This window comes from Canis lupus, chromosome 12, assembly GCF_011100685.1.
Source record: "Canis lupus familiaris isolate Mischka breed German Shepherd chromosome 12, alternate assembly UU_Cfam_GSD_1.0, whole genome shotgun sequence".
NCBI lineage: Eukaryota > Metazoa > Chordata > Mammalia > Carnivora > Canidae > Canis > Canis lupus.
In genome coordinates, this window is record NC_049233.1 from 71,894,946 (window position 1) to 71,920,904 (window position 25,959).

A 25,959-nucleotide genomic window follows, 5' to 3' on the forward strand; every position below is an offset into this window, starting at 1 on the left:
AATTTTAGTTATTCATCTGTTCATTTTTTTTTTTCACTCATTCAGCAAACACATATGGAGCATCACTGATAGAAAAGAAAATGAAATAGAAACTCACGCTCTCAAAGATGTAACAGTAGTGAGGGCACAACCAATCCAACAACTAATTACAGTCCTGGAGACATATGTTATAACGGAGGTATAAAAAATGCAATTATTTATAATATTATTCATAAATTACTATGAGACTATCATGGTGAGTCATTTTATACATTTAATCACCATTATGTTTAATTGTTTTTTAAATTTGCATTTATATGCCTACGTTAATGGGATTTTCCTTGGTCATGGTGATTCTGGTCACTCTTGCCTTGAAAATGTCCCTTTCAAACTTATGATGTGCAACTTAAACATTCACATGTCATTCGTTACTTTTTTTTCATGTGTCAGTTTTGGGCCACAACTCTTTCAAATAAAAATTCTTGCTCCTGAGGAGGTTTGCCCTGTGGTTCGAAGCCAAGGTGACCATGAACGAAAGGACACAACCCTTGGTAGGGCCTTTCCATTTCCATCAAAGATCAAGTCTTTTGCCCAATAGTCCTAAGTTTTAATTTGTGGTATAGAAACTGTATTTTATTTTATGCTTTTACCATGCAGTTAAGTGCTGTCTAGAGCAGTATATTATATCCAAATACATCCCCAACACACACACACACACACACACAGAGAGTTCATCCATTCCTCTAAATGGTCTAAATCTCATCTCCAAATGAAGCTGTTTTAGAAAAGGTAGAAAAGGCGCTGTGCTCAGACTACCTTGTTTTGGGGTCCTCAGAATTTCACTGGGGAGTCCTCATCTAACTTGGCTCTGCTTCCTCAGCTGCCATGCAAAATATTTTAAGAACCAAATGGATGCTGAAGCATAGATTACCATCAAGTATTCTAAGGAACCTACTTATATGGTCATCGAGGGCTGCCGTAACAAAATACCACAGATTGAGTGGCTTCAACAACAGAAACTTATTTTTTCACAGCCCCGGAGGCTACAAATCCAAGAAAAAAGTGTCTGCAGATTTGGTTTCTTCTGAGGCCTCTTTCCTAGGTTTGTAGACGGCCGTCTCCTTACTATGTCCTCACGGGATCTCTCCGGTTCATGGGCATGTCCGGGTCCTTATAGCCTATTCCTTTAAGTACACTGGTCATATCAGATTGAGGTTTACTAATTTGACCTTTAATCTTAATTTGAAGGCCCTTGTTCCACATGAATTCACATTCAGAATTACTGGGGGTTAAGACTTCAGTCCATGAACTTTGAGGGGGCACAGTTAGGTCCATCACCAGCTATGACATGTATCAGAGAGATGCCACTGAAAAAAAAATTCACTATACACTCAAATAAAATGTATTACCGATTTCACATAAAGCGATGTGTTATTATCTGAGGGAGTGGTAGATTTTCTTAGAAACTGTGAATCATGGAACTGATCATGTTTTGCATTTTGCTTTGACCAACAGGAATTCTAGGCTCAATTTAAGTAAATGTATTTTATTTGTTCTATGGTCTCTACTTAAATTTCAACTTTCCCCAGATTTTGCTCAACTCATTTTACCTACGTTGTCGGAATCTTGATCCTTATCATTATTTTCTCCATTTTATCATTGACAGTATGCAATACGACATCCTGGGGAGCCAGATTAAATTAATAAATGGTTGGTACTTATCAGCAGACCTTAAAAATGCCTAACATCTAAGTGACCACAGGTGCCTACATCTGATTTGTCTTAGTGGTGACAACCCCACCCCCCACCCCTACCCCGGGCTGTACTCCATGGCGTGTCTAATGAAAGCAGCATTTCTGTGGTTCGGTTGTCTCCTCTACTCTAGAAGATATCTACGCTGTTTAGGTCACAAATTCTTCTGAAAGTCTGAAAAAAAAAAAGTTATAAAACCTATTCTCCATCAAGAGATAGCACAGTATATATGCAGCTTAGGAACATAGATCCTAGAGCCAGACTTCTGGGTTCAAATGCTGGCTTGACCCCTCAGTTGTCGAGACGCCCTAGGCAAGTTATATAAAATCTTTGTATGTCATTTTTCTCATCTGTAATAGGAAGATAATGGGAACATTGCCATCCTAGGGCTGTCACGAGGACAAAGGGAGTAAAAACTCATAAAATGGCTAGAAGAGCTCTAAGCAAATAGGAGCAGTTCAATCAGTGTTAAGTCTCCCCATCCCAGAAAAATATGCTCCAAAATTTGTTAATCATTTCAGTTTTCTCAGTCACCCAGAATCTCTCCACTCTCACCATGCCATCCTGGGGACCCATGAACCCCAGTTCATAACTCCTGCTCCATATGTTTTTATCACGAACAGTAGATATAATTTCACTCATAAACACAGGGTTTCCATTTTTGCTTCAGGATTTGTTGAGCAAGCACAGAGCATTTAACAGAGACGTGCCACAGCAGGACGATGCTGTTTGGGGGTTTATTTTACTTTCTTAAAAAAGAAGTTAAAGGAATAAATCATTAGTCCAAATGGCATTGGACCATAGCGTGCCATTTGGCCATGTTGTCTGTTTTTTTCTGGGAAATGACATCAAGTCACACGGTCGTCTTTCATCTTGTTCTTTCACAAACATTTGGTGAGCATCTCCTTTGGAAAGGCGTCAGCTAAAGAGAGAGGGAGAAGTAAAGTGTTGGGTTTTTCCAAGTTAAGATTCAATGTGATTTGTGGCCGGGTCAATGAAACCACAGAAATCGGTATTGATTATGAAAACAATCAAAAGGATGGATTAATTGTTCTTTGTGCTGGTTTCCCTGACAGGTATAGACCATCTCAGCGTCAGATTTCCAACTATAATTTATAGTAGCATAAACTCTCTATCCTTTCACTCACCCAAAGATTGTTAAAGATAATATTTACATACTTTTTGTGCGTGTCATTACACAAAATGAATGGGAATATAAGAAATACTAAACGATATCCAGTCTGTTATTGTTAAAATAAGATTGTTTTGAGTAATATTCCATTGTATACATAAACCACATCTTCTTTATCCATTCATCTTTCCATTAGAAATGACAAATACCCACCATTTGCTTCCACGTGGATGGACCTAGAGGGTATGATGCTGAGTGAAATAAGTCAATCGGAGAAGGGCAAACATTAGATGGTCTCATTCATTTGGGGAATATAAAAAATAGTGAAAGGGAATAAAGGGGAAAGGAGGAAAAAATGAGTGGGAAATATCAGAAAGGGAGACAGAACATGAAAAACTCCTAACTCTGGGAGATGAACAAGGAGTAGTGGAAGGGGAGGTGGGCGGGGGGTGGGGGTGACTGGGTGACGGGCACTGAGGGGGACACTTGACTGGATGAGCACTGGGTGGTATTCTATATGTGGGCAAATTGAACACCAATAAAAAATAAATTCATAAAAAAATATTTGGGCAAAAAAATAAAATAATAAAATAATAAAATAAAATAAAATAAAATAAAATAAAATAAATAAGATTGTTTTTTTATTTTTTTTTAATTTTTTATTTATTTATGATAGTCACACAGAGAGAAAGAGAGAGAGGCAGAGACACAGGCAGAGGGAGAAGCAGGCTCCATGCACCAGGAGCCCAATGTGGGATTCGATCCCGGGTCTCCAGGATCGTGCCCTGGGCCAAAGGCAGGCGCCAAACTGCTGCGCCACCCAGGGATCCCAAGATTGTTTTTTTAATACCATTTTTTTCACCATACTCCCACATGACCCACTGATCCACCACAGCCTAAAAAATTGGGAGCTGAATAAAAAATGAATTGGGTGTACTTGATATGAACGGTAAAGAGGGGGAAATCCTTTAAACAGAAGCTTATATTTTGTAATATAAAAGCTCTGCTTTCCTCTATTATTGTGTGCTAAAAGGACTCTCTAGTTTTCAAATAATTTTGCATTAGCTTTGGTTCAGCAGTGATGTTCTTTTCTTTGAAGGAGCTTGCCCACAGCTCTTTAAGCCTTCATGTGTAAATTAAAGAGAATGAAAAATAGCTAGCACGCCGCATCTTAGAGACCTTGACACTCCATCATTATTGCCACAAATGTCCTCATTAAATTTAATTCATTGGTGTTGCTGGTTTAAACTATTTTCTTTTCTCCTGAGAATAAAGGATATGGAATACTTTTTTTCTAAATCCAATTTATTAATAACTGATATCAGTAAAGGGAATCTGTAAAATTAGTTCAGTAGCAGGGCTTTATAGAAACTTCAACAACTATAGAGGAATTTCCTCCATGGGCACAGCCTTAGTCATTCTTGCCTCACCTTGACTCTAGTAAATACAGCATAGTTAGAATGATCTCGTAAAATGTTAAAAATGTATTTGTAATAAAATAAACTCAACAAAGAGGTCAAGTAATTATTCAAACGATGGATGCTATTTCGGTAAATTATATAAAGATCTTGTAATTCCTTTTGATCTGGGGGGAAATGGTAAAGCATCAATCAATGAATTGAGAGAAAAAAATCTACACTGATATTTTCACTGCAATGAATCCTAGAAGAAATTTAACTCAATTGTGAACACACTGAAATTATGCCTTCTGGAAAAAAAAAATAGGTACACATAGGCTAGGATAGTCATTAGCAGAGAGAGAAAGCAAAAGCCGAGAAATAAAAAGGGGCAAAGAGCTGATTCTAAATGGAATAAGGACGAAGGAGAATACGGAGGGAGGATGGCTTCACTGTCACTCTGGGAAGGGATGAGGTATCAGGGCACGGACTCGGTCTACGATTGCAGAAACTGGAAGCTTGACAGAAAAACAACCCAAGTGTCCATCAACCGACTGGATAAACGAAATGCAGAGTATACACACGGGAAGCACTGCTCGCGCGGGACAGGACGGAGGTCCTGAGACACGCCTCAGCGCAAGCGAGGCTCAGCCACGTTCGACCCCATGAAACAAGCCACATATAAAAGAACAGATGCTCTGCGGCCCCACTCCTACCAAGTATCTCCAACAGGCAAATGCTCAGAGACTGAAAGCACACGTGAGGCTCCCGGGGGCTTGGGGCGGGGAGAAGGGGAAGCAATTATTGAATCAGAACAGTTTCTGTGTGGCTTTGTGGAGATTTGAAGTAGGCGGCAGTGATGGTCGTGCAACACTGTGCACGTAATGCCACTGAAATGCACGCTTAAAAGTGTTTAAAATGATGAGACTCCTAACTCTGGGAAACGAACAAGGGGTGGTGGAAAGGGAGGTGGGCGGGGGGTTGGGGTGACAGGGTGACGGGCACTGAGGGCGGCACTTGGTGGGATGAGCACTGGGTGTCATGCTATATGTGGGCAAACTGAACTTTAATAAAAAAAAAATCTTTAAAAAATGATGAATTTTATATCTATTTTAAAAAATAGTTTAAAAAATAGATATATCTTGGGGCCCCTGGGGGGCTCAGCAGTTGAGCATCCACCTTTGGCTCAGGCCATGACCCCGGGATCCCGGGATCGAGCCCCAGGTCGGGCTCCCTGCGTGGAGCCTGCTTCTCCCTCCGCCTGTGTCTCTGCCTCTCTCTCTGGGCCTCTCATGAATAAATAAATAAAATCTTTAAAAATAATAAAATAATAAATACATGTATCTGTCCACTTCCCCTGCCCCCCCCCCCCCCCCCAGGAGAAGATAGTGTGCATGAAGAACTCAGCACGGAGACAGCGCACGGGCCCGGCACACGGTATATAGTCAATGAACACCGGCTGTTTCTAAAGAAGGAAAAGGTGGGGCCTGGGTGCTCCGGGGGTGAAGCGTCTGACTGTGGCTCAGGCCATGGTCTCCAGGTGCTGGGCTCGAGCCTGCAGCTGGGCTCCCTGCTCAGGGGGGAGTCCGTGGCCCCCTCTCCCTCTGCTTGCCCTCCCCTGCCCAGATGTGCAGATGCACTCGAGCTCTCCCTCTCTCTCTCTCAAATGAATAAATAAAATCTTTTAAATCTAAAGAAAGATAAAGAGATCTTCATCTTTAACAGGCTGGGGCCCACGGGACTGAAGGCTTGAGTTGCAGACACTCGTGTGCTCGAGTGCTCTCCATACTGTCCACCGGGTGGAGCGCAGGGCTTTGCACCAGGGGGCACTTGGCATGTGGGTGGGGGGCCAGGCCAGGGAGCTTGGGCTCATGACCCTGCAGGGGACGGGGGCCAGGCCAGGGAGCTTGGGCTCATGACCCTGCAGGGGACGGGGGCCAGGCCAGGGAGCTTGGGCTCATGACCCTGCAGGGGCCGGGGTCCAGGCCAGGGAGCTTGGGCTCGGTGAGCCTGCAGGGGTCGGGGTCCAGGCCAGGGAGCTTGGGCTCATGACCCTGCAGGGGTCGGGGTCCAGGCCAGGGAGCTTGGGCTCGGTGACCCTGCAGGGGTCGGGGGCCAGGCCAGGGAGCTTGGGCTCGGTGAGCCTGCAGGGGTCAGGGGGCCCAGGTCCCACAGGGCTCCAGCGCGGTACCCGGGCTACGGGGGCCCAGGCCTGCCCCGCAGGTCCCCTTCCTACTAGACAACGTCAAGAATCGGAATCTCCGTGGAGTCATCTGAAGCAGGCGGGCTTCTCCTCCTCCCTTGTAGACAGACCTTGGAGAAAGCAGAGTCACTAAGGGAAGATCTACGCTTTAAGAGCAAACAGGTTGTGTGGAACCGTCCTTTTAAACGGTGACTGTATTGTCTGCTGGAACATAGTGGCTCTTTTTCTTCCCAAAAGTGTGCTAAGCAAACAAATCAGGACCCTTAACAGGCCTCACCAGAGCTGCTGAATAAACCATGAAGACCTAGCACATGAGATAAACAAGCCCAATTAGAAGGAAGGACAAAAAAATGTAAATGCTGTGGATAAAAGAGACACGAGATAAAATCAGGCGACGTGTAGACTACATTTCCTTCTCTCCAGGCCTCAGAACCAAAAGAACACAGCCTCTGTCTCTAGTCCTCTTCATAGAATATTTGAGTTTAATGACAATTATCATACACGCTACATTCGAAAATAAAGAATTCATTCCGAAATTTTATACTTGTAATACATTCTCCTTTTCTATGCCTATGAATGTTTTTACATTCAGAGGCCCAATTTTTAACATGAGAATAAATTTTAATTTGCAATCACTCTAAAAAATATCATTTGACAAAAAGAAATTTGTTTTTACACTCAGATTTTTTGGAGGAGATCATTTCTTTTAGAATTCATTAATTTTTATCAAAACTTACAATTATCATTTATAAAAATTGCACTATAAAAAAAGTACTCTTCTCTTAAAAGGAAACTATAAATATCTTAGCTTTGCCTAAGAGTGACAGAATGAGCAAAATTATTTTCCTGCTACTTTTTTTAACCCTGCGACTAAGTCAGAAGACAGTGTATATTCTTCAGATATTACCTATTATATTCCCCATCTTTTCCATGATAATTCTATTAATATAATTATTTCACATACTTATAGATTAAATTGATGGTACGAACAGCCTATTATAAATTGCATTCACTTATTTTTTTATAAATATTTATTGTGTATTTTGTCTATGCATCAAAACCAGCATTTAATTGCAACAAGCCCACTAATTACTATAAATACAATATAAATCCTTAAGTAATACAAGTCATGGGCAGCCCCAGGTGGCGCAGCGGTTTGGTGCCTGCCTTCAACCCAGGGTGTGATCCTGGAGACCCGGGATCGAGTCCCACATCGGGCTCCCTGCATGGAGCCTGCTTCTCCCTCTGCCTGTGTCTCTGCCTCTCTCTGTGTGTCTGTGAATAACTAAATAAAATCTTAAAAAAGTAATACAAGTCATCAACAAAGTATTGAAAGCTTTATTTTTACTGTCTCATAGACAATACTCATACTTATTTTTATATAAAAATATATGCTTTTCTCATTATACTGTCATGGTGAACCAACCCAAAACAATGTTTTTCTCAGAATGTCAAGTATGATCTATGGTTCTCTTTTATCAAGATCAAACTCACACCATTCATCCGTATTGATAATCTGATATTTCTTTCAACAGCACATGTCTTCGGGGCACATACTGAATGTCAGGCACTGGGGTAGGTACCGGGGTAAAAGCATAATGCAGATGCTCCATGGGCCAACCTGCGTCACCAAGAAACTCACAGGAGTATGAAGAGGATTTCCATCTCTCCCTTCCTCCGCTGCAACCTTCATAATCTGCCTGGAGTGACATCAGTAAAAACCTACAGTACTTTCCAGTGACCCTCGCGTAGCACCTGTCATGCTATGGTTTAGTCCTTGGTACCTGCTGCTGCGTCTCGGACACTGACCATGTGTCAGCCTGTCTCCATGGCAGAATGGGGCCTGATTAAGGTTCTAGATGCTGCTCTGTCTGCCTTATGAGACGTCCCGTACTATCAATAAACCAAGCTGGACATCACCGCTTCCCACACTTCTCCCAGGTACCTGCCACTTACGTTTTGAGATCCCAGGCTCCGTCAGACCCACCACGCCAGCACGCATTTCCTGACTGTAACCCTTTCGAGTTTGTAACGCCCCCGTATCAGTCAGTCTTTTTCATGGCAACCGGGTGGGAGAAAGAAATGTTTCTCATCTAGTCATCTCCCCCACAGAAGGAAATCCCACCCTGAATAAAAATTCCATCCTGGGTCTGAATAAAAAGCTTTAAGAAGCCCCAAAACATTTTTTTCTCTCCTAAATGTCTTTTATAATTTTTCTAAACAAGCGTTAACACTTTCTTTGCAAAATATTACCTTGAACCTTTCCAAATCCAACTTCTTATAGACATGGTAAATAAAAAAGAGGTCAGGTGCCTTCTCCAAGGCTGTAAGTAATGCCAGAGGTAGGATATTTTTTTCTTACTTCTAAGACTGACGTTCCATGATCAAAATCAGACCTGAAAGAAAAGACCAGTTAACGTATTTGCCAACGTTTCTGAGTTCTGTTAACTTGATGGGCAGGACTTTGATCTTTAATGCAGAAAGATTATAAAAAATTACCCTCAATGTATCTAACCAATTATGCTATAGCTGATTATATACCTCAGAGGTGCCTGATTTTTCCTAGGTTGTATGCAAGGTAATATGCTTAACATAGACATTTACCGTATAAGAGAGAAGAGAACAAAAGATGTTTGTATGGAAAATGGTGGTCAAAACAAAACCTGTGTATCTCTCTATATATGCTTTTTATCATTATTTTCTATATAAGCATGATATATATAATATATATGATACACACACAAATATGTAAATGAATATCAAGTAAAAAAATCTTGGATCCTAAGATGTTAAAATAATCAGCATTCCCTAACCAAGCCATCGTTGTGGATTTGCCATAAAATGAAATTATTAATATTAACCTTCTTCACAAATTCACCATTTATAGGGCCCACTGAAGATGGTTTAACAACAAATCTTAAAGAGTCAATACAACCAAGAGGGGGAAAAAATCCTTTCTGGAATACAAGATCTGAATTCTGAACATGTAATGCTGGCAGTAGTATCTGACATCCATATGAAAGAGGTTTTGCCCAAAATATCCAGCTCATGCTGTGACAGTGACAGTGATGTGCACTGTGTAATGTCAGCTCAAGAGGAGAGGCCACAGCAGAGTGAAAAAGACCCCTTTCAACATGCATTTCATGGCACTAGGAAATCACTTAAGAACTTGACTGGAAAGTGACTGAACAATAGGCCAGATGTGACACGTGCTTTTTGGCCATTTAATGAAAAGAATCTAATAGGATGTCTATCCATTTGGTTAAAAGGGCATTTTCATTCATTTTACCATTCTGTGTATCCAAATATTGGCCATGCTTTCTGTATACTCAGTGTAAAATACCCTATTTGTCTAGAAACATCTGTCACAATGTGGAAAAATATCACTTCAGCCACCCTGGTTCTTCTGAAAGGGTGCCATCATGGGAAACAGGCTGGTCAGACACTAAACCAAATAATTAATAAAAGAGTATAGCCATTTAGTCAACAGCAAACGATTGTTACATGTTTTGTTTTGTTTTGTTTTGTTTTTGTTTTTTGTTTTTTCACTATTGCTAGCTGGTGATTATCCATTAGTTCATGGCTGTTCAAATATTATGGCCTAATTTACTACACCAATGGTAGAATCCCTTCCTTGTGACCCACAAGCCCCCATATGGTAGTCACCTGCCACCGTACCTTTAAAGTCCTAGGAGCTCTTCAGTCCTGGTTTATACGGTGAGGTGTATGCTTCTGGCCCAAGACGGTGACTACCTCAACCACTGCAGGAAGCCTTCCTTACCAAGCATCTCAGGGTACTTGTCAAGCTCCTCTCAGCCCCATGAAGTAAGCTAGAAAGATAAGTGACCTCTGCATATTTAGGGGAAATCCTTTATTTTATTTTATGCAATATTTATTGCATGACTAAAACGCTACCACTGGTAAAGCCCCACAGCCATGACTTTGCAATAATACTTTAGACCTAAGAAAATAGTCTCTAAAAGCATTTTGTCATTATGGGTTATAAAAAAATGCTTTTGTGCATCTCTAGTGTAGGTACGTGTACTTCCCCTTATCAAAACCGCTGTCTTCTTCAAGGACATGGTCTTGACCCTATTGTACTACCTCATCCACAAAGCAGGACTCCCCTCGCACGGGTCCACCACCCTCATGACTTTCATGATGAGAAGAGTTTATTAATTCATTTATCGCCCTGTTATCTTTGACATCTTTGACTTCTCTCATTAATGATCTTTTTCATAGATACAGGATGCGGCCACGTTTGGCGGAGCGATCATTTCATGAGCATTGGCTCTTTGCTTTTCCATTTCTCAACAGATGCATGTTAGAAGAAGATGCCAATACCGTGTCACCTCTAGTTCAGATCTGTAGGCAATAAAGCTCGACGTGTGGGAATTTTACAGTCTGGCAGGTAGTCTACGCTTCCGTCCCAATAAATCCAGAGGGCTTACCTGGGAGAGCTCTCCAGTCCCTGCGGTTTAACGGGCTTCTCAGAGAAGAAAAAGTGCCTCCCAGCAGCGCCATCACCAGCTGGCATCCCCACCGTGGGTTTCTCCTCCTACTTCCCCGCAGCCACCACGCAATACCTGGACATCATTTTGAGACAGCCTCTTGTGAGAAATGGGGTAGGGGCTTCTGTCGTAGAAGACATCAGCCACAAATCTGGACAATTTGCTTCTCCACGAGTGAGAAGATTAGCAGGTATACCTTGGAATTGAAGAGAAGTGGCCAAACTTCTGGCTGAAATTATTGCTTGACTAACTTACCTAAATCATCTAGATTTTAACTAACACTAACTTACTTGCCTTTTCACTCTTGGCAAGGAAAAAGAACAAACACTAATTCAAGTCACATCTTTTCTTAGCAGTTTGCAATTTAATTAATTTAATTAAGATAAATTAGTTTTAAATTTGGAGTTAGAGTATTGAAGGCCACCTTCTTAGTCATTTGTGTCTCCTTGGTGCTTATCGCCTTCTGCTGCCCTGCCACACACCCAAGGCGGGACCTTTCTTGGGGGGAATACTTTAAAATGTGAGGTTTGGTCCTGAAAATGATGGAAAAAAAGTATTTCAAAATGTGTTCACACGGATGATTTTTTTATAGATAGGCAAGTAAAACAAGGACGATCGCTTTAATGAAAGTCACTATTGCTCAGAATGCTGTGGTGGGGGAGAACCTCGCCGCCCACCCCCCCACCCCGCCTCCTTTCTCCCCGCACGAAGCAATCAGCCCTTGACCTGCAGTTACCCTTGTCCTCTGCCTGTTGTGTTTTACAAACCACGCCTTCCACTGCTGAGAGCTGCAGTCCTGCCTGCACCCTCAGGAGCGTCCCTTGTTTGGAACTCTAACTCAGCTTGCCCGACGGCAGATCTCCTCAGCCTGGGGACTAGGGAACTCCACAAGCAAGAAGGGCAGAGGGGCCTCCTATCTTCTGGCACTGGCTGAAATGGAAGAAATCCTGGAGGAGCTCCAGTTACCCATGTAATCCTGAGAAACCACACCTTTTAAGGCCTGGAAGGTTAAGAACGTCTGACGTCTCCAGCCAAGATTTTCCTAGGATTAGTTTTATCACAACAGAAATTGCAAAATAGGGTACAATTTTGCAACTCATAGTTGCAGACGCCCTGTAGCCTACATCAAATTCAGTGACGAACTGAATGTCGAGGGCTCCCCCACTGCTCTTGCATACGCTTAGATCAAAGGTGGAATTGTTTAATCTTTCAAAAGGCCCTGGACTCCAAAGATGTCACACATTCCATGATGAAGGGAAAACTCATTCATTCAGCCATCAGCTCATCCATTCATTCTGTGCTGTGCTTCTGTATATGTCAGGCACTCCTTCATACACTCAGGATATAATTTTTTTTTAAAAAGTAAATAAATAAAGCTGTTGCCTCATGGAAACTACATTCTACTGGGAAGAGACAAACTATAAATAAATAAGCATTTATGGAGTAAAGGCAATGAAGAAAGTGAAGGCAGTTAAGGGGATAGGGTGGAAGTGCCCCCCCCCCCCTTAGCCTACATGGCCAGGAAGACCCCAGGGAGAAGGTGACATTTCATATGAAGTGACAAGTGACAGAGATCACTCAAGCCTTTGACTCAGATCATATGGTCTTAAGTGGGGACTGAGGACCAGCCAGGCATCCCCCGGACCTCGTTAGAGTGGCCCCCCTCCAGACCTCCTGAGTCAGAACCTGCATGTTAACAATACCCCCAGGTGTACAGTAATGTCTGAAGACGCTTGATGTCATAGGTTAGTAGCCAAGTAGGCCTAGAAAACAGATCTTCTAGCTTCTCGTTTCTTTCTATCCCTATTCTTCATCTCTACATTATATATGCATATTTTTATCCTATAAACAGATCAAAATAAGACTATCTTATTAGGTACTATAAAAATCGAATTTTTTTACGATGGTAAGAAGAAGTTCATCTTTTTCTAAGAGCTGTCATTAGTACTACTGATCCCAGCCCAATTCATTGCATTGTACCCTAAAATTGAATCTGGAGTTTGATAATAGGAGCCAAGCTGCCTTTCATCCTGCACCCTGGAGCTCCACAAAGGGCCGGGTAAGAATCGGCGGTGCCGGAGGACATGGGGAGCACTGAGCCCACTGAGTTCTGCTCAACTCCATCCATATCACACCTGAGCCAGGTGGTACAGCAGCTCCTGTGCCCGGGCGGGGGGGTGAGTCTGGGAGCCTCTGCCCCTGCCTCAGCCTCCAGCCATCCTTTCCGCATGCAGGGCCCCTGTTCGGCATCCTGACCGACCTCTCTTCATCCATTTTGAAGAACAAATCCTTCTGCTTATAACACACTTAATACTCCTTTCCAGCCCTCATAGTGCTAGGGCTTCCCACAAGGTGCCAAAGAATTTGAAGTGGAGTGATTCACCTCCGGGCACAAGCCATCACTGAAGAAACACCACTCACTGGTACTTATTACAGTTCCAATTATCACTATATTTATAAAATTGACTCAGACCTTCTGCCAAAGAGCAAAACAGGATTTAACAAAGCTAAAAAAAATGAAATAACAATTATAAAATAATCAAGCTTGCATGCTGATTTATGAAAAACAACAGTGTGTCACAGTTTTTCCTTTTCTTGCTCCATACTTTTGAAGTGATTTCCCAAAATGCTTTCCTCTAGAGTGGCTGTTCTTCAGAAATATGCTAGAGGGGATCTTACCAGCCCATTCTTTCTTTGTACAAGTCTATAGACTTCCATTCCCAATGCACAATGTCAAAACTGCCACAGCGACGTGTTGGGGCTACATTCTTATCAGCGGTTTGATGAAATTTCAGATTATTTACCAAATCTTCCAAGTGTTCAATCATGTGGGAAAATGAGTCACTCAAAGCTTCCAATATGAGCAAAGAGGAAGGCAAATCACAGTATTTTTTTTCCTCCAGGTATACCAATGCCTTCTTCTGGAGGCATTTTTTAAGGATTTTACATATGTTATACAAACAGTACCTTACAATACTACAATTTCTTTACCTCCCAGAAATTCTAAATGAAGGATTTGTCTGCTATAGTATTCCAAGAAGAATGAGGAGGAGGAGGAAGAGGTAGAGAAGAGAGTGAGGGTGTTTATATGCGAGGAGGATGAAGAAAGTAAGCAACTAAAAGAAGAGATACGACTCCTCCTCCCTACATCGCCGCAGCCCTCACGCCCTCCTCTCCTCCGCCGCCTTACCTTCTTCTTCTTCTTCGTTCGTCGCTTCTGCTTCGGCTTATTCTGTCTCTCCCCCTTCTCCCTCTTCTTCTTTCTCTCCCCCTCCTCCTCCTTCTTATCCCTCCTCCTCCTCCTCCTTCTTCCTCATCCCCTCCTCCGCCTCCTCCTCCTCCTTCTTCTTCTTCCTCTTCTTCTTTTCTTCTTCTTCTCCTTCCTCTTTTTCTTCTTCCTCTTTTCCTCTTCCTCTTTTTCTTTTCTTCCCTTCTTCCTTCTCCTTCTCCCCCCTCCTCCTCCTCCCTCCTCCCTCCTCCTCCTCCTCCTCCCTGCCTCCTCCTCCTCCTCCTCCTCCTCTCCTCCTCCTTCTCCTCCTCCTCCTCCCTCCTCCTTCTCCTTCTCTTCCTCTTCCTTTTCCTTCTCCTTCTCCTCCTCCTCCTCCTCCCCTCCTCCTCCTTCCTCCTTCTGCTTCTTCCGCGTTGGTCCCAGCCATCTCCAAGTCCTGAGGCAGGTGAGGGAATACACGGGAAGATGGAGCGCAAGCGCTGTCCGAGGCGGCAGGCAAAGTCTCCCTCCACCAGACGTGGATTCCCTCAAGCTTCCCCCGCAAGGCGCTCTCCGCAGCTGATGCCCGCTTGCTGGGCTGCAGAGCCTTTGCCGTGACAGAGCCGCGTGCCTCCCTTTAGCAGTCGGGCCTCTGACAATTTGTTCATGGAGACACTTCCTCAGGTGAAGAGCCCTAGACTCCGAGGAGCCCCCCAAGTTGATGTGAACAAGAAAGAATGTCCCTAAATGTCCAGGTCTCCAATTCACCACTGTCTCCGGGAGAATCTGAGACCCCTGTGACTTACAGATGAGGAACAAGCCTGGAACATCTTTAAGACCAAGCTAGCTTCCAGACAGTATCATGTTCTCCATTATTTATTATCAGCATTAATCCTATTACAGCATTTATACTATACGTAATTCCCTAAAGAGGACTTAAAGTATTTTTTAAGAATTCATTTATTTATTCATGAGACACACAGAGAGAGAGAGAGGCAGAGACACAGAGGGAGAAGCAGGCTTCCTGTGAGGAGCCCAGTGTGAGACTCGATCCCGGGACCCCGGGGTCATGCCCTGGGCCAAAGGCAGGTGCTCCACCGCTGAGCCCCCAGGTGCTCCAAGGACTTAAAACATTTACACTGAAACACACTCATAACTCGACTATTAAAAAATGAAGGGGAGAGAGACAGAGCATCCAAAGTAATGGATCTTAAGCTCTAATGAAAATTTGATGGAAGCTATGAATCTTTTCCCTAGAAAAACCTAGATACGAACATTTTGACATGTAAGCTTTAAAAAAATAAAGAAATTCCTCAAAATTCCTGTTTGGAGGGACTAACTGGTTGTGCGCTAGGACAACAGGTTGCAAACTCAGCTGCCCAGGACACAGGCGAGGAGAGCAAGCGAGCGGCTGGGAGGAACATGGGAACAGCAGAAGCTCGAGGGATGCGGGACCTGAGCCTCATCTACGCGGACCGCGGCTCGGCAGCCCGGCCCGGCTTCTACCGCCGGGGGGCAACGTGGCCCCCACACTGCTGCCCCGGCTCCCAACTTGCCAAGAGAAAACCCAAGTCTGGATTTCTCAAATTCTCAAAGCCTAGGTTTCAGCAACTAATTCCAACTTGTTTCAAACTCCTTGCAGGAAGGAAAGAAGCAAACAATTAAGAGAGGAGCCACAAGTGTAGCTGAATGGCAAGTGCCGGAAGACTCTTCTGTGTTATTTGAAAAGACACGTATGTCGTTCTGATAAGAAGTTGTCGCTAGAAAAGGCTGGCATTTTCCCTGAGAAAGTGAAGTACCTCAAGTGTCCTCGCCACTTTACCTTTCCAGGATGGAAACTACAGGAGTGTCTCAAGGCGAGGCCCCGACTCTCCTAAGGAAGCAGCTCTGCACCCACTGGAGCCTGTGACCACTTGCATCATTAAAGCCACAGCTTTCCATTAGACAGAAAAGAAATGTGGCCTAAAATTCCCCAGGGTAGCAGCTACAAATCAGTGGCTTCAACCTTTAAAAGGTCTTCGCGTGGCTACTACAGCACATTTGTTCTGGAACGCTCTCCGGGCTCATTGGTCGGCCGAGATCAGCTAGCTGCAAGACGTTCCCTCGGATGACTCTGGGAATTGGACCGTGAAATGGAGTTATCTGGAATTGTCCTTGCAGGTGATGAAGAGCATCTGCATAAAACAGTCATTTTGTTTCCATCACTGAAGGAGCACCAAGGATCTCAGGCTGCTCGACCCGAGACAGATTGCTTGGTGCACCAGATACTCCGCAGAACGTCCGCTGCTGCCCCCCTGACAACTAGGGACACTTGGCGGCATCGATCAAACCATCGAAGGGCGCCCAGAAAGGCAGCAGAGCAGAGCCTCAATCCTGCCCGAAATTCATCGATACAGACACAAGGTAAACCACGGGAAGCGCCTTCGTATGACCCGGTGGATGCCTGCCCTCGACTGTCACTGCGCCACCAGAAGACAGGAAATTGAAAGATAAACTTGTGTAGCCCAGAAACGTCTCCCCGTCCTACGGGCACGGTCCCCTGCTGCGGATGGGCATTTATCCGGCCGCGAAGCATTTAAACTCATTTTCCTGGCCCCTCTGGAAACTCTGTAAGCTGCTTATTGCCGTATAATGTGCCCATCTGGGGGCCTGGGGGGCTCAGGGGTTGAGCGTCTGCCTTGGGCCCAGGGCGTGACCCCGGGGTCCCAGGATCGAGTCCCTCATCGGACTCCCTGTGAGGAGCCTGCTTCTCCCTCTGGGTGTGTCTCTGCCCCTCTCTCTCTCTTTCTCTTTGTGTCTCTCATGAATAAATAAATAAAATCTTTAAAAAATAATAATAATGTGCCCATTTTGTTTAAGCTGCTTAGAGTCAGATGCATTCCAGCAACTTTGAGTTCTAACTGATAAAATACCTGTGCCTCAATGGAGAGGACTTAGCTTCTGTTTTACAGGATGGGAATGTTGCACTCCAGGCACGTGGGCTCCCGGCCCCTCTAGGGTCCCTCCCCCAGCGTGGCATGGAGGCAGCAAAGCACCCAACCAGGAAGGAATCTGTAGTTGCATCAGCAACCAGTTTGTTTGACTAGTTGCCATTGACTGGTAGGCCCAGCTCAGTGCTTCGACTCTCTCAGGAAGACCTAAAAAATTTTGCACACAATTCTGGCTGAAGGGAGAGGCAATGGCCAGATTGAATTTCCTGCTAGGTAAGCAAGAGAAGAGCTCTTAGTTAAGTTTACATTGATTGTCTTCAAAAATAGGAAATGTTATTGATCGTACCCCTGACTTTATTGAGCAAAGTTCTTATCCCTAACAACAATGATAATTATTGTAATCCTAACAAACTTAACAACATTGATATATAGCACATTTTGACTTATGCAGCACTTTCACTTATTTATATGATCCAGACAGCAATCGGCCCACATTAGTATCAGCATTCCTACAAGACACACAACACTTTTCATCTATATTTACTAGATGATCAACAACCATGAAGTATGATGATCAAAGAGAGATTCAAATTAAGAAAACACAAGGAACAGCTTATTGAGCATCAGGTTAAAGTAGAAATAATGAGCTAAGAGATCTTACTAAAGAGGAATGTAAAAAATCAAATATATTTTCCAAACTCGGGATTCCTGCAATATTAAGAACTAAGGAATAGTTTCCATTTGTTACCTCACATGCAAAATTTACAATCTCTTACTATGAATAGTATTCTCTCAGAGGAACCTACTGTTTTGCAAATCTTGTCAGTATTACTGGAGTGAGCTCAATGCTCCTCGGAATTCTGATTTAAGTAGTAAGAGTATCTTCCTCAGATATGGACCCAGATTCTCACATTAACCTAGAGGCATCTATCTGAATGAGAGAGGAAAACCATTTTAGGGAATGAAAGCATTTTTCTATTGGATCTCAGTGATTTGCTCAGTCCAGTCCAAATCAAAATGAGTCGACGTCATAGAACACCACACTGAGGTCGGCAAATGTCTTTTCAAATTATATTTTAAAAATTTAATTAAAATATGCATTTTGGAAAGGCAATTTTGTTTATTCAACCAACGTTTACCAAGGTCTCACTATTTGGCAGGCATTGCCCTTGAACACACACACACGCCCCACATGGTGATGGATCCTAAAAGTAAGACAGGTAAAGGACTTGGTAGAAACAGCTGGGAGGACTTCTATGCTAGGGAGGGTGCAGATGATCAGGAAAGACCACTCTGGCCTCACAGATGAGAGATTTGATCAGGGATCTGGGTCAAGTGAAGGCATAAATCATAAAGGTATGTCAGAAGAAAGGAGGTAAACTAAGAGAAGAAACCACATAGGCTGTGGGATGGCTTTGAAGGTCACCAAAAAATGAAAGGATAAGCCTCGGGGGGATCTTGAACTGAGCGAGTACGTGGGATGATTTGTATATTAAAGCATCAGTCAGGCAACAGAGAGAGTAACAGACATAGGGGGCAAAAGGCCAGTCAGAGGCTCCTGCAGTAATTAAAGAAAGAAGTGACAATTGCTTGGAAGAATGTGGTGGTGCTGGAAGCAGAGCTCATGGGTGGGTTTCCAAAGAGAGAATAAGTTCCTCCTCGATTGGATGTGAGTGTGGAAAAGAAAGAGGAGGCCAATGTTTTGGCTGAAGCACCGGCAAGCGGGCTGGAGTTGCTACTCTCTGAGTCAGGGCACCCCATCGTAGAATCAGGGGCAGAAATAAAAAAAAAATTCACATTGGACACGTTATGTTTGAAGAGCATATTAAATATCCAAGAGCGGTGTCAGAGGGTAACTGTACGCACTCGTCTAGCCCTGGGTAGCGAGGTCACGGTTGGCGCTGCCACTCTGAGCACTGTGGCATTTACGTGGCACTTGAAACCGTGGGAGCAGGCAAGAAACCCTAGGCCCTAGGTCTTGGCAGAACATGAAAGAAGACCCAAAGCACGGAGCCCTGTGACACTCCATCGTTCAGAGTCTGCAAAGATAGGAGGACTCAAAATAGGTATAATTGTCACCCCTGGAACAGGAAAACATGGCAATAGGGCAGAACTAATATATAAAACTATGTTTCAGGCCAAGTTCTAGAAATAAAAAATGACTTATATAGACTATACGTGTAATATACTATCTACCTGGGGAGATTTGCCAACAGCCATCAACCCTGAGACCTAGTGTATGAGGCCTCTTAGACTTCCACCATGAGGAAAACGCCTCTGGCTCTACAGGAAGAAACGAGCACTTGCTAAAGCAAGTTAGGCTTGGGGCGGCCGCGTGTCCAGTCAGCTGAGGATCCAACGTGCGGTTTCGGCTCAGGTTGCGAGTTGGGGTTAGGGCAGGATGGTCCGGCACCGTGATAAGTAAGTTACCCGAGGAAACAGAGGACAGCAGCCAGCCCGCACAGATACTGCCCACTTCGTGGTGGTGATCAGTGAGATGATGGTGCAAGGAAGTGTGGGAAGCAGAGCCTTCTCCATAAAAGTCTTGCTGGATCTAATTGGATATCCACCTGCTAAATGCGCTCAAAACCTCTCTACACCATCATCTCCCACCTACCATCACAGACAAGAGTTATCTCCAGATGGATCACGGATATAAGTGTAGATGGTAAAAGGACAAGGTTTCCAGAGGGAAGTAGCTTCCTGATGGTGAAGCAGACAAAATGTCCTCAAACGGAACACAAGACTCACTAGTCATGAAAGGAAAAAAAAGAAGAGGAAAATGATCTATATTCAAATGAAGACCACTTGTTCATCGAAAGGCACTAGTAAGAGGTGAAAAACAACCAGGGAAGGAAAAAAATATTTACGATCTACATAATCAACAAAGAGTCTGTGTTCTGGAGGTCTGAAAAATGCCTACAAATCCATGAGAGAAAGACAGATAGTTCAATAGAAACACCAAAAAAAAGCGAGCAGACATGAAAGAGGAAAATACGCCTTTGGCCGAAGAGGCAAATAAATACACGCAAAGACAGGCAATCTTTTCCTCCTACAAATGCAAATTAAAACGATGATGTGATATGGTCCTAACGGCCCCAATGAAACACCCAATGCTGTTGAGGAATGAGGAGCAAGAAGCTTGTGATTCCAGGACACGGCTCAGCCCCGGGGTGCACGGCCCCTGCAGAGCACCTGCCGCCGTGCCCCCTCCCTGCCTGCACCACCTCAGGTCCTTGAATGAAGCAGCATGAGGAGAAAAGGCACAGCCGGGAGCCCCCTGGCTGAGGGGCTACCCCCTGAGATCCCTCTAATCGAGGGGTGTTGGGGCCCATGGCCTGCACCGGGAGCGCCGCCCCTGCAAAAGCATTGGCTAATTGGGAGGAAAAAGAGAAAGAAAAATGAAGAAATAACAGCAAAATCTGTGATTATGTCCTTCTGAGGAGACTGAAATTGTGCGCAAAGTGTGACATATGTGAAATACAGATGTGTAAATGAGGCCGGGTGCGGGTTGGGCACACACGTGAGCCTTGGGATCACTGCAGGGGAGTGTCTGTGCCTTGGGGTAGGCTGTTCCCGGAAGGCAAGTGGTGGTTTAAATAGGGAGGGGGAGGGAGAAAGAGGGAGAGGGAGGGGGAGAGAGAAGGAGAGGGAGGGAGAGAAAGGAAGCTCACCTGGCCCAGGCCTGCAGGTGCGGCAGGTCCGCACCCCACCTCAGGGACCCCCAGGGATGCACTGAGCTCACCTGGCCCAGGCCTGCAGCTGGGGATGGGTCCTGCAGAGCCTGCACCCCGCCTCGCAGAACTCCTGGGGGGCCCCTAGTGTCCGTGTTGAGCGCCCCAGGCTCTGATTGGGGCTTGATCAGCAGCGACACCTCTGATACAGTTTTCCTGTTCAGCGCATTAAACATTCATCACTGAATGTCACAATAAAGACTGTTGATTTCTGTTTAATGAATAAATAGGCACCGAGCTTGAGCAAGAAAAGAACCATTTTAAATCAGTTTTCTTCCAGCCATGAAAATGAGCCCGAGTCGTCTGGACTCTTACCCGCCCAGGACATGACTTACGGGGAGAAGGTAAAAGGCGGGAGGCAGGGGAGACCACCCTTGCCCCGCCGAGCAGAGAAAATCGTGCCTGCTTTCGTCCCCCTCAGGCCCCCTGTGACCCCACAGTCCCTCCAGGGTGCGCCGGGCTCGAAGAGAAGGTCCAGCGGACAAACTCCAGGTGAGTCACAGCTGGAAAGGCAGCTCCATGCGTGCAAGATCCTCCGACACTTCCCAGTGAGCACCGTATTTTTGCTTTTGTCCTCCAGTAATTTCAAAAAAATTTTTTTTTTTAAGATTTTATTTATTTACTCATGAGAGACACACAGAGGGAGGCAGAGACGCAGGCAGAGGGAGAAGCAGGCTCCATGCAGGGAGCCTGATGTGGGACTCGATCCCGGGACCCTGGGGTCATGCCCCAGGCCCAAGGCAGATGCTGCACCCCTGGGCCACCCGGGCATCCCTCAAAAATGATTTTAAAAGCAGGGACATAAATGTAGCACACGGTAGAAAAATCTCTTCAGAAAAAAAAAAAATCTAGATGTGTTGTCCTGAGAAATAACTTCTCCTTCCCATATTATAAAACTACAACTTATTAAACGAACAAACTCCATCATAAACATGCGATTAACCCGGAGTAAGTTTTAATTGTAGGACATACAGAAGCGTCCACGGTTTCTTTTGTTCTTCTTTTTCTTTTGATCAGAAAGTATCATCCATTTTATTAAACTGTCAAGGTCACAAATGAACGGAGGTTGTTTCTGGGGCTATGATGGCACGACCATGACGGAGGAACAGCTGCCTCCCTGTTCGGTCCATATATGACTTCTGACCCCCCCAAAACCCAACTACTAATAGTGCCTTGTGGACCAGAAGCCTTACCTGTAACATAAACAATCGACACCTGTTTCGCATGTGCACTGTACGCTGTATTCCTACAAAAATTGTAAGCTGGAGGAAAATATTTTAAAAAATCATAAGGAAGAGAAAATACATTTACAGGACTGTAGTGTAAAAAAAAAAAAGAAAAGAAAAGAAAAATCCACTTATATATAAGTGGGCCCATGCGGTTCAAACCTGTTGTTTGTCCAAGGGTCAACTGCTCTCTGATTATTTTAAGACAAAGGAGACAATATTGCGATTTCCAGGGTACGTGGGCAACTGCTTTTCTACTCTAAGTTGGATCTTAAATTGCTGAAGAGTTGCTCATACATGCATGCCCAGAACTATCTGTCTCTATATATGCAGAGACAGATGAAGGGACGGGGGGGGGGGGGGTCCTGTGTGTACGTGTCCTGCTAGAAAACAAAAACAAAAAAAAACAAAAACCAGGGGTTGACCACAGTTTCCACCTAGTCCCGGAGTCGGAGAGGAACCCGGGCAGGGCTTCTGGAACTTCCAGGTGCAGGGCGACCATGAGGGGCTGGGCTAAGTGCGGGCTCCCCCTGCTCAGGCCTGCGGGGGAGCAGCCGCGGGGGCCGCCTGGGTCACCGGCCAGGCCCCCCTCTCCGGCCCAGCAACTGCTCCGAGGGGCCCAGGGTGACGGAGGGAGCCTGGCGTCCTCACATTCAGGAGAAGGGGGGTCGCCGCTCAGCACCCACCCAGCGACCCAGCTTCGCTCCCACCCGGCGAGTCAGCCTGTGACCCAGGAGCTCAAGCATGAGCAAAGGGACCCCGTGGCGTGGCCACCTGGGGACAAAGCAGGGTGGGATGGGTCAAAGCCATCGTCCCCAGGACGGCGGCGCCTCCCGATTCCCCGATGGAGAGCGGGTCTCCGGGCCGGGCTGGCCACCTGCTTGCTCCACCACCTGCAGGATGTGCTCGGGGCTTTTACTTCCCCGCCTCGTTTCCCCCAATGAGCCCCACGCCCCGAAGAAATCACCTGAGTGCCTCTGTCGGCCATGCGGTGGGTGCCTCTGCCCCGCCCGGGTGCTGTCCTGGGACCAGGGGGGGCCTCATTTGTATGCCCTGTCCCGCACCCTCACGTGACCCTTGGCTCACAAGAGCTGCTCACGACGCGTGTCCCTGATGCGCCTGCACCTCCGATGATGCACCTCCCTCTCCGATGATGCACCTGCACCTCCGATGATGCACCTGCACCTCTGATGATGCACCTGCACCTCCGATGATGCACCTCCCTCTCCGATGATGCACCTGCACCTCCGATGATGCACCTCCCTCTCCGATGATGAACCTCCATCTCCGATGATGCACCTGCATCTCTAATACTCTGGCATTCCTTAGTTTCCAAGCTTGAGTCACTATGAATGCTGTCCTCTCTCAGGAAAAGAAGATTATGCAGTAACCCGGATCCACATCCTTGCTGTGCAGCTGTCTACCCAGGGTGCCCCCCTGTGCTGCAGTGTGTGCCAGGGCAGGAGGCTGTGTCAGAAGCAGGGCAAAGAGATGCTGGGCGGCCCTGGAAGCATCGAACACTAGTTCTCATGCCTCAAAAACCTGCGTGCATCCTCCTGGTTTATGGTCTCAATAAGACCCCAACTGGGCCCTCTGGAGCTAATATCCAGAATGTCCAGACCTTGTCCTCTGACCTCTGGGCCTCCCCTGTGGACCACACCTCCCCAGCTCCCGGTCTACAGTGAGCCTTCTCCATGCTCACTCTCTTGCATGTGATGCCCACCCCCCCCCCCCGCTGGCCACACCCAGCCCTCCCCATGAGCTGGAACCCACACAGCACCTGCTGGGAAAGGGGACTTCTGATGCAGACGTCCTGTAGGCCCAGTCCTTTCAGCCCCAAAGAAAAGTGGCCTGTGAGCACTATATCCCATTTCCCTGAGTTTCAGACTCTTCCAGATACCCCAAGCACAGAATCCGCCCTTCTGCTATCTTTACTTGACTTTGGACCCAACTTCCTTTCTTTGTCCTTCCACCACCTAAGCCTATTCCTGTCACGCATCACGAATCTCCTGTCACAGCCTTTCGATAACTTAAGTTGTCTTAATGGCCCTTCCTAAACACCCTCTGCAGCACAATCTGTTCGTCTTGGCGCTCACAGGCACCACCAGCTTCTTCGGGTACATTCTGTTCAGAATCCTTCCTGGCACTGTGAGCTCGGCCCGTGACGGAGCTCGATGCCCCGGTGTTCCGTGACGGCCGCCGCAGGAGAGAAGCTGTGTGAGGTACGGGAGGCTGCTCACCCAGACTCCAGGCTGATGATCAGCTCACCCTCGTTCCGGCCCACACGACCTGTGACAGCACCATCGGAACACGCTGGCTCGATTATTCACGTCTAATTTGAGAACCAGCGCAGAGCCGCAGGTGAGGCCTAGAGCGAGGTGCTGCCAAATGGCTTTGCTCCTTATAATATGATGACAAATCTATACAGCGGGTGCCAGGCCACTGCTAATGCTTATCTTGGACGGAGTAGCTTTGACGACAATGCAGGCAATAACTTCTCTTCTGTGATCAGTCAAGAGGAGCGTGTACTGAGCCCCCAGCCAACACAGGTGCCCGGCTGACACCGCAGGGCTTACCAACAAGGAGCACACGGGCCTCTCCCAGAGGAGTCTACAGCCACTGCTGTCTTCCAATACCTCCAAGGAACAAAAGGGGATTTTGTAAAGCCATCCTTAATTACCGTGATGAAGTTGGATGATCTTCATTTCTCCCTCTGACATCCCCTATTGATCTTTGCACCGCTATCAAATCATTCATCTGAGCTGGCTTTCTATCAGCCTTTTGTGTGGTTTCCTCTGTCTTTCCATGCCATGCCAGTCTGGGAAAGGCAGGAACCATAAATGGCTTCCTTGGATGCTCAATCCCTAACCCTCACACAACCCTCTGCTCACAGTAGATGCTCAGTAAACGTGTGACTAAATGCAAGCTCGAAATGTGCTCTGACCACCTTAAAAGAGCTGAAGAGGGTCTATTCCTCTAACATCTCCCCTTATATGTGTAAATAGATAAACATCCACCAATAGAACTTGGAGAATTATATAATACTAGAGCTATAAAAAAAATCTTAGATATCATCTAATCATCCCAGGTCCTTCTTGGTGAAGGAAAAGAAAGCCCCCAAACCCAAAGGAACTTCTCAAGGCAGCAAGGCTCGTCTGTGGCAGAAATCATTAGAACCCAGGTCTTATTTTTTACAATCTAATACTCTCCACACTCACCATCCTATGATCCCTCTGAGCTGATTGCCTACTACTGTCTCCATCCTGCTTCACTAACTGGACTCCTAACTCAAAGATATCCATAAAAGATGCTAAGATTTCTTTCTCATTAGCATCCAGAGCTACAGCCTTATCAGGCACAAATCTTAAGCAGCTCCACCCCAAGTTCCCAAGCATCTTCAAGCTATGAGAGAAGAAAAACTTTTCTTCGATAAGCAAAAGTCTTTGAAAAAAGCTGATCATTCAGACAAAAACCCTGAGCTGGGCCTCACTGCTTGGCATCCCTTACAATGCAGCCCTTTCAATGGTGTTAACGGGGGATGTAGCGTCTTGGCTCATCACTTGTCCAGCCCCGTAGCAATTATAATCAGAGCGGTTGTTATGCCAGGGTCCATAGAGGTGGCAAATGACTCACTAAATTATTTCCTTGGGTCTAGTATGAATCTGATCAATGAGCAGAATTGAGCAGGGGGGATGTTTAGAAGGAGTATCTTGCTTAGAAGACTACTGGTCACAAAGACTATGGAAAATCTAAATGACAGGATAATGATGAGCATCTAACACTGATTCCTCAACCCTGCTCACAGAGTGGAAATTACAAGCGGACTCCTAAAAGTACCAATAGCTGGCCCACTCCACATCATTTAACTCAAAATTTCTAGGGGGCAT

The 25,959-nt window shown here is 45.5% G+C and overlaps 1 long non-coding RNA gene across 2 annotated transcripts; it reads right to left on the reverse strand.

The window, feature by feature from the left end:
- Positions 1-2,454: 2,454 nt before the first annotated feature.
- LOC111098198 lies at positions 2,455-24,166 on the reverse strand. 2 transcript variants are annotated; one of them, XR_005368175.1, is made up of 6 exons: positions 23,040-24,166; positions 11,399-11,507; positions 10,915-11,049; positions 10,142-10,293; positions 8,717-8,859; positions 2,455-2,653 (listed from the first exon to the last, which is right to left on the reverse strand). It is a non-coding gene; the product is annotated as an uncharacterized LOC111098198 (long non-coding RNA). The 2 variants fall into 2 exon arrangements; XR_005368176.1 differs by lacking the exon at positions 11,399-11,507.
- Between the last annotated feature and the right edge of the window lie 1,793 nt (positions 24,167-25,959).